This window comes from Amphiprion ocellaris, chromosome 24 (genome assembly GCF_022539595.1).
Source record: "Amphiprion ocellaris isolate individual 3 ecotype Okinawa chromosome 24, ASM2253959v1, whole genome shotgun sequence".
NCBI lineage: Eukaryota > Metazoa > Chordata > Actinopteri > Pomacentridae > Amphiprion > Amphiprion ocellaris.
Genome location: NC_072789.1, coordinates 7,380,657 through 7,395,486, shown reverse-complemented (window position 1 = coordinate 7,395,486; position 14,830 = coordinate 7,380,657). Strand labels below are relative to the sequence as shown.

At 38.6% G+C, this 14,830-nt stretch overlaps 1 protein-coding gene across 1 annotated transcript in view; it reads left to right on the top strand.

Annotated features, from left to right (window-relative positions):
• cfap221 (cilia and flagella associated protein 221) overlaps positions 1 to 14,532 on the top strand; it is a 90,892-nt gene extending 76,360 nt beyond the window's left edge. Inside the window, exon 25 of the mRNA XM_055008415.1 lies at positions 14,423 to 14,532. The gene's annotated coding sequence lies outside the window, so the exon portion shown is untranslated. The remainder of the gene's footprint in view (positions 1 to 14,422) is intronic.
• The last annotated feature ends 298 nt before the right edge of the window (positions 14,533 to 14,830 follow it).

The window sequence follows — 14,830 nt, the reverse complement described above, 5'->3', positions numbered from 1 at the left end:
TTTCCACATTAGAGCAGAAAGTCTAAGGTTCTGCGTTACATAGTCCATGTTGGCTCGGGCAGTTTTTACCATCCTGGAACTCCCTGTAGTGCTGTACTTAACACCATAGCTACAATGCTAACGTTGCTAGCAGCAAATCGAAACTCAAACAGTGGTTGAGTAACAAACTTGGCAGCTGCATTTGCATGCTAATTTATATTTAAGTAAATATCTATGTCTATATCTATAATATATTTCCTCTTGGCCCATAGACTTTACACTTAGATGACATCAAGCAAGCAAAACTCTGTTTTCTTGTCCCCAAGTAAGTTTAAATATAAAACTTGTGTGGATCAAAATTCCCCATAAACCTGATGTATATGCTATTCAGTTGCAAGGGATTTTGTTTTGTTAGTCACTGAGGCAAATTAGCAGCAGAGTTGTGTACTCAGTAACACCCCTTTAAAGAAGTATTGTAGCTACAGTAAAAGATATTTGTGGTTTTTGATTTTGTGTGGTTCTTGTGACTGTCTTGCATGTACTTCTTTTCTGAGGTCTCTTCACAGATTTTCAGTAAATTGTTCAGATCAGGGTGCTGTGAGGGCCATTGTAGATTTTGACCTGCTTTTATAATCATCATCCTGTTGCCATCCTCTTTTCATCTTCAGCGTTTTCCTGATGTTTTGTTCCAGAATTTGCTGGTATTTAATTGAATCCATTCGTCCTAGCATTGAAATGCTCCCTGTGCCACTGGTTGCAACACAGGTCAAAAGCATAATCATTCCACCCCCGTACTTAGCAGTTGGAGAGGTGTTCTTTTCATGAAATTCTGTACTATTTTTTCTTTTTAACTTTTCAAAAAGCATCAGGTTTGCTTAGGTGTACATTTGCAAACGTCTGATGCTGAGTTGCGTGGTGAGGACACAGTAAAGATTTTCTTCTGATGACTCTTCCAGACCTCTACTTCATCTACACTGTTCCTGCAGACTGCCATTTCTTAATTACATTATGAACTGAAGAAATGGATACCGGAAAATGCTTTGCTGTCTTCTTATGGGCTTCTCATGGTTTATGGTCATCAGTTATTCTAATTTCAGAATGCGAGGCAGCTGCTTAGGGGATGGACTCCTCTCTGTAGTGACTGATTGTTTAGACAAGGTTGGAGGAGTCAGAGTATTTAGAAATCTTTGAAGATTACATCACCTGCTCTTTTCCTAATGTAGAATATGCTGAACATGTTTTAGGCCTAACAAGCTAACTTTAAGGTGTGAGAATTTGGTAAAGGTTATCTGAGAGCTAAAATTTTTTGAGTACTCTTTCTTAATTTTTACAAGCAAAAGTATTCCTCTCGTCTTGTTTAACATATTAAAAACATCGTTTCATCTTAAACTTCATGCGGTTTGGAGATCTGTTCTTCCTCTACTCGCTTAACTTTTCACAATAAGAGGAATAAGCAAGTACAGTAAGCTACAGGGATTCCCGTACTTACCCTTAACTGGTTCAGTTTCTAGTTCATTGGTTTCACCTTTGTCCCGAAGAGCGTTATCTTCTGAGAGCATGCCCCACTGGGAGTGTGATGTACATGCCTTTTTCTACATACACCTCATCTTCTACTCGATAAGCTTCTTCCAGTGTATGCTGAGAAAAGCGTTCAGCCTCCCAACAGGCTTGAAAATGATTTTAAATAAAAAAGGTGAAACTATTTCTTTGGTTTTCAATCTCAAGGCTCTCTCAGTCAAATCAAAAGTTGTCATCACGTTCCAAAGCCTAAAAATATATTTTTTTTCCAAATTTCTGAAAATGTAACTGCTATCAGATGATAACCTTATCACAAAGGATTAAATACTGCACGCACAGAACTTTAAAAACCTCTTAATGTCAAGTCAAAAGGAGAGAATCCAGGTGCATTTCACAAAATACCGCCTTTTGGCCCAGTTGCAGCTCGTCTGAGCATTGTACCTCTGTACAGTGTTTTTGTCTCAGACTTCTCCTCTGGCATCTGGCCTTGTCCTCTCCTGAATTCAGAGAGAGAGCATCCTGCAAGGTAGCAGCTGCCAGAAGATCAGTGTTGATTCAGCCTCAGGTTTATTTTTTGCAGTTTGCTATTTCAAATGCAAATAAAACCAACAGCAGTGCATAAATTGGCTTTCCACCTGACTAGGTACACTAAATTTCTAATGGTGTTTATGTGAAAGCATGGGAGAGACGAGGGATGCCATGTAGCAGGTAGCGGCCAGGTATGAAGCCTGAAAGCATTTTGTGTTTTTTTTGTTTTTTGCTACACATTTCTTATCCATTAAGACACCCACTGCACTAGCTTGTGCACTTTCTTCAAGGTCTGTTGTTTGATTTAGATAACGGCAAAACGACGTGTGCACTTTAAGCCCTTTCATTCCAGTGCTATAAAAAAACACAAAATGAATGAATGGATATCAGGTCAAGCCAAAGTAGAACAGTGTGTTTTTGGCTGGGCTGTTTTTTAATCAACCTCTCAGTGACTAGTTGGGACATCTTGTTTTAATTCCAGACTTTTGAAAAAGCCCGTAGCATTACATTATTATCCTCCAAGATTGCTGCAATCCTGCCAGGTTGGGACTGTATTAAACTCAACACTAGATGGATTAGCGCTTTAAAATTCTGAAGTAAAGTTACAAATCAGCCAAGTAGCTAAAACAATGCTAAAATATAAGGTGCTTTTGTATGACACAAGCAACAGTCAGAATAACAGCCATCCTCTGGGGTGTTCAGGCCCACTGGTGACAGCTGGTGTATGTGATGACTTTCACTCAGGTTCCCCCTCACAGGATCCAAAAAGGCTAACAGAGCTGTCACAGATGTTGGGACGACGGCCGCTCATTTCTCTTAATCACTCCCCTGTAATGACTGTGATGGTCAGAGGATTTCCCCTGAGCCACGGTTTTGTGCACACAACAAGACAGAAGCTCAAACTGAGAAAATGCCAATATAATAGGGAGTATGTGGGCAGTTATCCAGTAATCATCCAATGCCGCTGACTTGTAGCTACATTTCTGGGAAGGGACACAACTTGTAACTCTGTTTACATGATAACATCAAATGCCAGTGTGACGGCAAACAAACAAAATTACATTTTTTTAAATGTTTCTTTTATTCTGCTTTGTATTTAATGTATGTCAGACATGGTTATGAAGAGGATAAAGTGTAGTATGTGCACTGTAGATAAGATAAAGATAAGATAAAGTTCTTTATTTCTCCCCACTCCAGGGGAAATTTACATTGTTACAGCAGCTTTATTTACAATATATACAAGGGTGGCAAAATTTTTTAACAGAAAAAATAAAAATAAAGTTTAAAAGTGCAGAGATGTGCAGTGCAAGAATGTCAGTGCAAATTTTATGGTTTGGGGTGGTAATGATGTAGTCCAGTTTACGTTAACATCAGCCAGTGATGCTGATGTTGTAAAGTCTTATAGCAGATGGGATGAAGGACCTGCGATAGCGCTCTTTCTTGCAGGGTGGATGTCTCAGTCTGCTGCTGAAGGAGCTGCTTAAAGACCCCACAGTGTCATGCAGTGGGTGAGAGGGATTGTCCAGGATGGATGTGAGCTTTGCCAACATCCTCCTCTCACCCACCTCCTCTATGGAGTCCAGGGAACAGTCCAGGACAGAACCAGCCCTCCTGACCAGTCTGTTTAGTCTCTTTCTGTCCCTTTCAGTGCTCCCTGCTCCCCAGCAGACCACTGCATAGAAAATAGCAGTGTCCATTACATTACATTAGATTATCAAGCCAAATACTGTTGCTAACATTAGCCACCAGGAGCTACTGATCACACTGTATTTAGGGCTGTAGCACTTAAATGACTTAGTGATGACTGTATGTTTACGGAGTCACTCGTACTAATGCAGCAGCAAACAGACGGAACATAGTGAAGCATTTAGCATCTATAGAACCAGACATTTCCCTTCAGGGATTGGGGAAAATCAAAATAGAGCTAAAAAAGACAAAAAAAATATATATATGATTTGCATCTATTAGAATTCATAACTCCAAATAAATCATAGTGTTGCTTTGTATCCACTGGACATTGTAAATACATATTAGGTTTGTTGATGCCAACAAATTTCTGAAAAATCTGAGAACTGAAACAATGCCATTCATAATTTTGATACACAAAAATCATTGTTATTTTTAAGTGCAGGTAAGAATTATGTTCCAGCTAAATGGAATGGAATAATTACGTGCATATTGGCGGGGATTTGCTTTATTTGCATATGAAAAATGCCTTTTCTTTGATCAGCACTGTCATCCTGAAAGAGACCACTTCCATCAAATGTGTGCTGTTGGCCAAAATTTCCACCCCATTTAACTGACCTATTCCCCACATATCTAAATGCAGATTTAACTTTAATCAGTGTTCCTACTGAAACAGGAGCCTGTTAAGCAGTAACTGAAATTGAAGCTCCTACCATCTGTGACCCAGCAATGACCATCTTTCAAGTCACTTGGATCGTTTCCTGTTACCATTTTGATAGAAAAGCTAAATCAACTGGTCCTGCTCAGTATTTTTTTTTTAAATACATGTTTAATTGTACTATGCAGGGCACCTGTTTGGTCACATCTGCATCTGTTGTGTTTCTCCACTTATTTTTTCGAGGTTTTCCTTTAATTTCTCACCCGACTGTGTCTCCATAAAACAATCTGTTTTGGTCAGATTTCCCCTGAGCTCCTATTTGTTACTGTGGGCATCCAGACAGAAACAGGATGCATCTTTAATGCAGTCATCAGTGGTGGGCATTGTGAGATGTGAGACACCCACCAACATCCCCTACTCCCTTTTCTCTCTCCACTGCTGAGTTGCAAACATTTTTGCATAAGGTTGAAAGTCAGACAAACCAAGCCAATATTCAGATTTCCCTTGAGTTTCCATTAAATGAAAACCCTCAGATGAGGCCCAAATGTTTGCGAGTTGTCAGAGATATATTTGTTCATGTGGCAAATGCCTTCATTCCACTATGAAATTTGCAACTGTAATGAAATTGACATACTCAGTTTTCATTTTTTAAATATTCCTCCGAACATAAGATTGCTTTATTTAGACCGACATGGTTTGTTGATCCCTGAACCACAAACAACAGACCTGCTCAACATGATGACAGTATTGAACTGCCATTTAGTAGGGAGGGGTTAAGAGACTCAATCGGACTCATGTTAATGATGATTTTTTAAAGTGGTGTCTTTTACTTTGACTTTCACATTTACCCTCTATTATCAATTAAATATTCTCTGCCCAGTTCAAACCAATCTGAGTCTTTGAAGCAACAATTTTTCGTGTCTGTAGCCCTCAGGCTGTTGCCACCCAACCATCCAGCTTTGATTGTTTTTTAGGTCTATTTTAGCAGCAGACAGCGTAAATGATTTTCAATAAGTAGGACAGGTATCTGTTCCCATACAGACAAGTCACTTTAATAACTGACAATAGTCCTGATGCTGTCATCTAAATCCTTTTAATGATGTTAACTCTTCCCAACTATTTCATGGTTAAGGACATTTAAAAACACTACCAGTCATTCCTGAAAAGCTATTACAGGAAGGCCACAAATTTTTTGTAAAATTGCTGTAGAGTGTCCATTAAAGCTGGTAGGCATGAAAGAACGTGACAACATTTGTGTGGAAATCTATGCAGGCATGCTGCAATTTGCAGCATCATTTATGGATGCAGATGAATACTTCAGTATAGTAACATAAAACGCTTAAATGGTTGCTTCATTATATGTTGAGAATGCCGTGCTTTGTCATGTTTGTGACTTTGTGTGGTTAAGCACATAATGTAGTGGTACGTCCCAGCAACTTAATTCCTCTACTGGAGGAGTCTGAAATGATTCCAGAGAGATTTATGGAGGAAGCTTAAGGAAGCTCCTCGTTACTCATAAATAATTAAATCTGTAGATGGATGCAGTTAAGTTAGAGGAATAACTGCAGAGTGATTAGAATTTTTTGTGTCAGTATTGTACACTATGTATTCAGGGCAGTTGCTAGGATTTATTAATACCAAGGCACCAACCCCTTTTTAAGTAATGTCATTAGGAAATCCAAAACATCTTTCACTAAATGATTTTATTATTTTATTTGTGGTGGATTTAAAATTTTAACATAGTCTTAGAAAGAGCAATTGCGCGTTAACTACCCACAGAGAATAGTTTGCCATTTGGGGAAGAGAAACAAGCTTATTCAATTTCTTGTCAAGATGTAGAAAACTGATGCCACTCTCATGCTTGCACATTAAATATGAAACTATAGCCAGGAGACAGTTACATTAGCTTAGCATGAAGACCGGAAACAGAGGTCTGGGAGTTGTTTAAAGCCAAAAAAAAAATCAACACCTTCAAAGCGCACATATTAACACATTATGTCTCTTTGTACAAATTGACTTATGTTTTTATGGGACCAGACTAGCTTGTTGTGCCAAAAACTGCTCAGGTTATCTTTTTGAGGTGCTGGTCAGCAGGTTTTGTACACAAACATACAAATGTTAGCTTTCACCAAAGGCTGCTATCATGGTTTGATAGCAACGTGTGCACTCAAGCTAACTGCCATTATCAGCATTGAAATGACTAATTAAATCTTCAGTCTCTTTTATACATATAGCTTTATACAAAGCTAAGCTGTGTGCTTGTTATAGATGGTATATGAAAGGTGGATGTAGCCTCAATGTCTGAAAAGTGGAACCAAAACAGAAGTGCCTTAAATTTGCATTCTTTCTAATGCTCACCAGTGGGAAACTCCTCTTGTTACAAAAAATGAATCAGATTGTATAGACGTTTATAAGAAAACAATCGTACTTCCCACTTGATGACTTACCTCAGGAAACATTTTCCTGATGAGTTTATAGTGTCAGTTGTTAATTTTCAGACTTGTGGACCACAGCATGTTATTCATTTTGCAAATTTGGCCCCATTTAGAGAATAAACAGACAATAAAGCAGGGTGTGTCTTCGGGCTTGGCTACCTTATGATTGAGAGGAACCATCTTGTGACTGTGCACACTGTTCAAATGTTCTCATATAAATCCACCATTCGCTTGTTAAGTTCACATTTCAGAAGACCAACATGACAACAGCCAAATACTAAAATCAAGGCTGTAAAATAGTAGTCCACAAACTAGTGGATGACCTCATCTACGTCGGTCTATGTTTTATATGCAGTCTATGATCCAGGGTGTTTATTACAAACAGGAGCTCTGATGGGAAAGTAATAAATCTATATCCCAAAATGCCAAACTCTTCTTTGATCTGTAGTTATCCAAACACATCAGAACCTCTTGAATTACTACTTATTCAAACGTGAATATTAACATTTTTTCCAATTAGTAGCCTTTCAGGACAGATTAGAGCTTATTCTTCTGTGCATATTGCTGCTAAAGCCCTGTTCTATTCTGCTGAGCAGGTCTCACTGCAGCATGCACTACAGCCTTTTCCTTATTGCAGTTGATGAATGAATATCTTGTTAACTTCATTTGATTCCGTAACTGATCGAGACTCAATCACAGTCCAGTGTTGCATGACTATAATGAATTATTCCTTCTACGTACTGACAAAGGAGATCGCTGGCATGGATTTGTAATTCACTACCATCTGATCATAAGTCTTCTGGAGCTTGAGAAACAGATTTAGACTGTTTGTCGTATTGGAAATTAGCAGCAGGAGCCTATTACTGACCAGGAGAGTTTCTCATGCTGTTCCCTAAAATCAGCTAATGTTACCCTCATTAATAACTTTGAGAAATACATGTTGTTGTTTTTCCTTTCATCTCCTGCTGTGCCTGCTGCTGGGGAAGTAAAATCAGATGGTTGGGAGGGAGTGAAAATTGATAATGTCCCCTGCCCGCGTTTTTCCATTATCACTAGGAAGGATCATATCATCCCATCATTAATTTGGGCAGCCAGCAGAGATACGATACTGACATTGGAAATGCTAGCCCACCCAAATGTCATTGATGTTCCAAATTTAGCACTTTATTATTAGAAAATAATGATTATAAAGATGTTTTTTCTTTATTTTCATGTCTATTTATATTGTAGATTCTCACTGAGGGCATCAAAACTATGAATGAACACATCTGGAATTATGTAGTAAATAAAAAAAGTGTGAAGGAAGTGAAAAATGTTCTATATTTTAGATTCTTCAAAATAGTCACCCTTTGCTTTGATTACTGCTTTGCACACTCTTGGTATTCTCTGGATGAGCTTCATGAGGTAGTCACCTGAAATGGTTTTCCAACAGTCTTGAAGGAGTTCCAAGAGATGCTGAGCACTTGTTGGCCTATTTGCCTTCACTCTGTGGTCCATCTCATCCCAAACCATCTGGATTGGGTTTAGGTCAGATGACTGTGGAGGCCAGATCATCTGATGCAGCACCCCATCACTCTCCTCCTTGGTCAGATAGCCCTTACACAGCCTGGAGATGTGTTTGGGATCATTGTCCTTTTGAAAATGTCCATCCCTTGTGTTTCTTGGAACAAACAAATCTCTTCTGCTTGTTGCTTTTCCTTAGTAGTGGTTTCTTTGCAGCTATTTGATCATGAAGGCCTGATTGGTTCAGTCTCCTCTGAACAGTTGATGTAGAGATGTGTCTGCTACTAGAACTCTGTGTGGCATTTATCTGGGTTCTAAACTGAGGTGCTGTTAACTTGCCATTTCTGAGGCTGATGACTCAGATGAACTCAGCAGCAGAGGTGACTCTTGGTCTGCCTTTCCTGGGGTGGTCCTCATATGAGCCAGTTTTGTCGTAGCGCTTGATGGTTTTTACGACTGCGCTTGGGGATACATTCAAAGTTTTTGCAATTTTCCGGACTGATTGACCTTCAGTTCTTAAAGTAATGATGGACTGTCATTTGTGTTTTCTTAACTGATTGGTTCTTGCCATAGTATGGATTCTAACAGCTGTCAAATAGGGCTGTCAAATGTTTACCAACCTGACTTCTGTACAACACAACTGATGGTCTCAACCCCATTAAGAAGGCAAGAAATTCCACAAATTAACTTTGACAAGGCACACCTGTGAAGTGAAAACCATTTCAGGTGACGACCTCATGAAGCTCTTGGAGAGAATGCTAAGAGTGTGCAAAGCAGCAATCAAACAAAAGGTGGCTATTTTGAAGAATCTAAAATATAAAACATCTTTTGACTTATTTCAGTATCTGGCACCAATATGTTAGCAGCAGATCCTTTAAGTTGCAAGATGGGGCATCCATGGATCAGACTTGTTTGTCCAGCACATCCCACAGATGTTCCATTGGATTGAGAACACCTCAAACTCATTGTTGTGCTCCTCAAACCAATCCTGAACCATTTTTTTCCTTTGTGGCACGACACATTATCTTGCTGAAAGAGACCACAGCCATCAGGGAAAACCGTTTCCATGAAAGAGTGTACCTGATCTGCAACAATGCTAAAGCAGGTGGTATATGTCAAAGTAACATCCACATGGATGGTAGGACCCAAGTTTTCCCAGCAGAACTTTGCCCAAAACATCACACTACCTCTGCCGGCTTGCCTTCTTCCAGTAGTGCATCCTGTTGTCATGTGTTCTAAATGTGTAAGCGACACACAAGAAACATGATTCAACAGACTAGGCCACCTTCTTCCATTGCTCTGTGGTAAAGTTCTGATGCTGACGTGTCCACTGTTGCTGCTTTCAGTAGTGCACAGGGTTCAGCATTGGCACTCTGACTGGTCTGCAGCATTGCAGCTCTGTACGCAAGCGTCTATGTACAATGCACTGTGTATTCTGACACCTTTTTATCAGAACCAGCATTAACTTCTTCAGCAATTTGAGCAACAGTAGCTCCTCTGTTGGATCAGATCACATGACCCAGCCCATGACCCGGTCACCAGTTCACCACTGTTCCTTCCTTGGACCACTATTGATAGATACTGACCACTGCAGACCAGGAACACCCCACAAGAGCTGCACTTTTGGAGAGGCTCTGACCCAGTCATCAAGCCATCACAATTTGGCCCATGTGAAACTCGCTCATTTCTTAAGCTTGCCAATTTTTCCTGCTTCTAACACATCAGCTTTGAGGATAAAATGTTCACTTGCTGCCTAACATACCCAACCCACTAACAGGTGCCATGATGAAGAGATTATATATATATATATATATATATATATATATATATATATATATATATATATATATATATATATATATATATATATATATATATATATTTGAAAGAACAGAAAGCTGCGCTAAAATGATATTTTAGATGTACACGGTGTGCTGTTTCCATTTCCTTCCAAGAAAGGATTTTAAAAATAAATGTCACTTCGACCTTGGACAGAAAATCTGTAATATCTGCAGAACTTTGGATCCAACTCTTCATATAATGATGAAAAGTTATTATGACTTATGTCTGGTTCTGTAGATCTTATTGAACCCTCGGAAAAGTAAAGAAATTGAAGAATGAAAATGAAAGGGACAAGACAAGTCGACACCAGACTGCGAATAGACATGGATAAATAATAGCTCAGTCATCTGAACTTAAACCTCATATTTTCACACTTGTGACTCATAAAAGTCAGATATGAGGCTGTTTGGCAGATATCCAGCAAACATTGAGAGGAATACATCGAAGGAACCAAGATGTGTGCTGTTTCAAATTACACATCGCACAAGGACTGTAGTTTAACTTTGATATCAGTTGGCCCAGATGAATATTTCCTAAGCTTGACTGTTGTGCTTACAGTAATACATCATCCATGAAGAATAAATCCTGATCTGAGGCATTTATCCCAGCTTTGCCCAATGCTTGTCCAATACTGATGACATCAACATGGGAAACAGTTGATTATTGTAGTAGCAAACATTCTCTGCCATTGTGTTTCTCTGGTCTTTCTCTGCAGTATCCTAGAAACTTTGTTATTCGATATTCACAGAATTTCATTAATGTTAGTAAAGTACTGGAGACATATTTAAAAGAATGACTTCAAGCATGAGACTTGACACAACCACAATCTTTTCCTGAAGCGGCTACTTAAGAAATGAATAAAAGGACTAGATGGTGAACATGGAGGACTTTTTGCAGCTAAAGATATTTTAGTTAATGTTTTTTTAGCTTTACTGCAGCGACTTTATTGTGTCAGTTTTGCTGTTCTCATCTGCCTTGTTTCAAACATCAGCTGGTAGCTAATTTCAGTGAAGAAAGTCTGATAATTTCACTTGTTCAGCAACAAACAACTGGCAGGCATCTAACCTAACATAGCATCTAACCCTTAGAGACCAATGTTGTCTTCAAGAGTAGGTGTGAAGCTAGTAGGATAGTATAAGCATCCAACAGTGCTTGAAAGTATCTGAACACTTTAAAAGTTTCTATACGTCTTATTATATATGACCTAAAACATCAATAGATTTTGATACAAATCCTGAAAGTAGAAAAATTTCTGGGTTATCTGCGCTCATTTCAGTTGATGAGTCCTTAATATCAGCTTGGAGGAATTTCAGCCTATATCTCTGTACAGAACAACTTTAACTCTGGGATGTTTGTGAGTTTCCTCACATAAATGCCTTGCTTCAAGTCCTATGCCAGCATTTCTATTGGATTAAGGTCAGGACTTTGACCTTGGCCATCGTAAAACATTAACTTTATTTTTCTAGAACCATTTTTAGCTCAAACAACTTGCGTGTTCAGGGTCTCTGTGTGACAGCATCAATCACTTTCTGTTGAGATTAATTTCATGAACATAAATTATGGCATTGTTTAAAATTCATCAGTATAATCCTAAATTCATTGGGTAAAATAATGAAGGCAAGCTGTTCTGGTCCAAATGAAGTAAAACAGACCCAATTCATTATATCACCACCACCATGCTTCACAGATGGGATAAAGTTTGTGTGCTTAAATGCAGTGCTTTCCTTTTCCCCAGACATAACACTTCTCATTTAAACACAAAAAGGTCTATTTCTAGTCTCATCCACTGAACAAGAGATTTTCCAACAGCTTCAGGCTTGTCCATGTGGCCTTGGACGATGTTTTTTTTGAGAAGGTGTGTACTTGCTTTTTTTTTTGCAGCCCTGCCTTTCTGTTGTTGAGTGCTCTCCACACAGCAGACTCCTAAACATTAATGTAGAGAGGCCTTTAGTTGCTTATAAGTTACCTTGGGTTCCTTTGTATGTAATGTATCAAGACATGTAATAGTCTTTGCAAGACAGGGCAACGATGGTCTGGACTGCTTTTCATTTGTACACAATCTATCTAACTTTGTTTTGGGTGCAAACTCTTTTGAGATAGTTTTGTAACCTTTTGTAGCCTGTCAAGGAACAACCAATCTTTTTTCAAGGTCCTCAGAAATCTCCTTTGTACCTGCTATGATACACTTCCATTAATATGTTGTAAAGATCAGATTTTGATGGCTCTCTGTTCTACTTAAATCCATTTGATGTTCCATTGATTGATCCCATTGATTTGACACCTTCAAACTAACTTAAAATCAGTCACCAAACCAGTCACATAAATGTAATATTTGATCTTTTTCCTAAGAAAATAAATGATCAATTCTAAAAAATATTCTCTCCTTTTGTTTAATATCTACTTCTCAGACTTCTATGAAAATCTGATTTAGTTTTAGGTCATATTTATGCGGAAACAGAGAGAATTCTAAAGGCTTTACAAACTTTCAGAAACCACTGTACGCTAATGAGCTGCTCAGAAACATGACTTCAAATGAATGCTAATTTGGCTCTGCATCTGCTGGATGTTGTTCGCTAACAAGTTAGCCACTTTATGAAGTGGTAACTTTACAATGTTGGCAAAAATCAGGTTTAATTATCATCTTCTAAGACTATTCTGCAGCATTCCATTGAATGACCATTAAAGGTAACTTTATACATCTAGTTTAGCTGTCGTTTAGCAGCAGTTCAGTTAAATGTGCTTTTGATCATTTCAACATCAGGTCGAAAACACCTGTGTTTAGCGGTTTAGCTGAACCGATTCTAAAACTTGGTTGGAAATCAAGTGACACAGGAATATGCCCGGTACTCCCTGATGAGCTTTTGTGCATCATTATATGTTTAACTGAACAAGTCTCTTATCTTAATTACACAAAAGCAGCTTTTTTGTAGCAGCTTTTCTGACACAAAAACTGAACAAGATAAACCTCACTAAGGCAGTATTTATTGCTGAGTTGTTGATATGGATATCATTTTATTGCACAGGTGATTCCATTATCATGTCTTGTCCCTTTAGTTTAATTCAGCTCAGCTATAACATTCCTTAAAACCTTCCGGGGAAACCAAATCGGTACTTTTTTGTGGCTGTGATAGCATTTTAACATTATTCAAATTCAAAATTGATCATAATGTTTGCAAATGATGAATTACACCAAGAAATACACCATGCCCGCCTGAGATGGATATTTAGGAATGCAATCAGCTTTTCACAGATGCTATTTCCCAAGATGTGGCACTGCAAGAGGAGGCATTACTACAACTGAAAGCCTTCTATTATCAAATTGACTGTGACACCTCCGCTGAAACTGAAATGCCACAGAACACATGCAAGAATTCCCAAAAGTGCGTGTGTGTGCTTCCAACAAGGCAATTCCCAGATGGTTGTATGAGGCAATAAAATGCTTAATCTTCCATCCACTCCACATTATTATATTGATAGAAATTGATATATCAAGAAATTCCAATCAGGATGAGAAGTCAGATACAGTCACTTCTTTTTCATGAACCATGCAGTCAATATGCATGAAGCCGAGACACACACACACACACACACCTAAACATGCAGTATTTATATGTCGGACATGTTCAGATCGGCTCAAACACACACAGACATGTTTTCAGTTGATGTACAAGTGAGATGTGGGACAAAGGTGATGTTTTTCTATGCGTGAAAGAGAGAGAGACTTGGAGTGTGATTGACTTTTTTGCCCTGAGTTTCACCTCTCAGGCAACATACGGGCTGACCTATCCACTTGGTCGATGTTGGTGCGGCATGCAGCCTGAGTGGAAGATCTATAAACACTGCTTGGCGGAAAAATACTTGCTTTTCTCCTCGACATGTTCAAATTTGAAAAAAATCATTGACAGAGCCTTGCTGTGCTCAGTATGTGTTGCTCGCGCTCTAAAGCTACAGCAGATTTAATCCTTGTTGCTTGGCTTGGTTTTGGTTTATGTAGTCTAGACAGGCTTGTTATTAGTCTATGGATATTACCCATGATTCCTGATGGAATGGTTTTAATTTGAGAAAGATGTTAATGTTATTGTTGGTGTTAGTGTTGTAGTGCTTGAAATCAGTCTTGGTCTCCATACCAGTCTTATCTCGGAATCAACCACATCTGTTTGTCTCTACATAATCTGGTTTATTTGTGAACAATATTACTGTGATTTGATGTATAGCTTTAGACCAGTGACTTGACCAATTTTTTATTTAATTTTTCTTTTATTGCTGTCACCAGATACACTCAAAGAGAATGAATGAGGGAAGGAGGAGCTGTAGCCGTTTATCAAGTCTTCTTTTCTACCAAAACCACAGAGGATTCATCTGTAAAACAGCAATCAAAGACAGGTAAGCTAAGTGTGACACTTGTAAAGCGAGCTAGCTATTGTTGCTGAACCAAAACTCTTCAGAAATCTCTTCACTTCTCACCTAAAAAGATTTAATGAATATTGGCTAAGCATATTACCTACCTATATACTCTCTGCTTCAGGGCACAAGATTCAGTGGTACAGTACAATGGTATACATGGTTCACATTTCATAAATGCACCATGTAGTGACGGACTGACGCTGGTTAGGTCTTAGGTTTGACTTTGGTCTCAACCCCTTAAATTCCTTGTCTTTTTTTTTTTGTTCTCAGTACACTC